Source organism: Coregonus clupeaformis, chromosome 21 (genome assembly GCF_020615455.1).
Source record: "Coregonus clupeaformis isolate EN_2021a chromosome 21, ASM2061545v1, whole genome shotgun sequence".
In the NCBI taxonomy this organism is placed as follows: domain Eukaryota; kingdom Metazoa; phylum Chordata; class Actinopteri; order Salmoniformes; family Salmonidae; genus Coregonus; species Coregonus clupeaformis.
The window spans coordinates 3,599,860-3,600,974 of record NC_059212.1 but is presented as its reverse complement, the minus strand read 5'-3'; the positions used below and the strand labels follow the sequence as shown (position 1 = coordinate 3,600,974).

At 50.2% G+C, this 1,115-nt stretch overlaps 1 protein-coding gene across 1 annotated transcript in view; it reads right to left on the bottom strand.

Annotated features, from left to right (window-relative positions):
* Positions 1-305, bottom strand: part of LOC121538748 (ALK and LTK ligand 2) — a 25,536-nt gene extending 25,231 nt beyond the window's left edge. Inside the window, exon 1 of the mRNA XM_045206070.1 lies at positions 1-305. This exon is cut by the window's left edge and continues 534 nt beyond it. The gene's annotated coding sequence lies outside the window, so the exon portion shown is untranslated.
* Between the last annotated feature and the right edge of the window lie 810 nt (positions 306-1,115).

Below are 1,115 nucleotides of genomic sequence, written 5' to 3'. Positions count from 1 at the left end.
CGATCAGAACAGCGTTCAAGGCGGGAGCATAACCGAACACAGACGTCATATTTACACCGGATCGATATCGAGCCCTGGCCCCGGTCGCCCCATGCAGTTCATTCAGTCCTCTCGGTTTGGAAAAAACGTTATATTCCTCTCCTATTTTTCTCCTCTCAGTCGACAGAGCGGGAGAATGATTTTTAGTAATATAGTAACGTATAAACTTTCTCCTGTTCTTCAACCGTGTCCCCGCATGGGACAGGAGCAGCGCGAGGGTTAACACTAAAAGGTTGTATAAATCCTGCTCCCGCGAGGTTCCTCCTCGATCGATTTCCGTTTGAATCACATATTGTCCGCCAGAGGACAGGAAATCCCCGACATTAATTTGATTACTGGAGCAAGGTGGTTTGTGAATTTCTGGAGACACACACACAAGCGCTCTCACAGAAACTCGCAAAACCACTCCAAATGCACTCTGCTGACGACCTGACCTCGGAGCGCGCGCACGTAGGTCTCCTCTGCACCCAATGTTGCTTTCGTTTACTTAATCTGAACACCACTCCCTTAATGCATATGAAAACATCTCTCTCCTCTCCTCCTCCTCTCTTCACCCTGAGTCAGGGGTTGTGTGTGTGTGGACCCTAAGCAATATTAGGTGGTGTGTGTGTGTGTGTGGGGGGGGTTAAGGCACATTTCCTGCAATTCTACACATTTTGAAATGATTTATGCCATGTTGATTTCATATCTGAGTGAGAATGACTAACAAAATCAATGGGGGCCCACTGGAGGTCAGGGCCCCTGGGCACGTGCATTGGGGGCCCACTGGAGGTCAGGGCCCACTGATGGGGGCCCCCTGGAGGTCAGGGCCCCTGGGCACGTGCATTGGGGGCCCACTGGAGGTCAGGGCCCCTGGGCACGTGCCCTGCGTGCCCGGTTGGGATTTGACCATGATTACTACAAATTTAGACACAGTAGCTGACTAGACTAACTACCAATCAAAAAACGTGTTAGCTGACATGGCTAATTGAGTGACCGTCAGTGACTGACATAACAAGAGAAAAACCACTGTCGCTTACGCCTGGAACATGCCCTGTATATGTGTATGTGTGTGTGTGTGTGTGTGTGTATGTGTG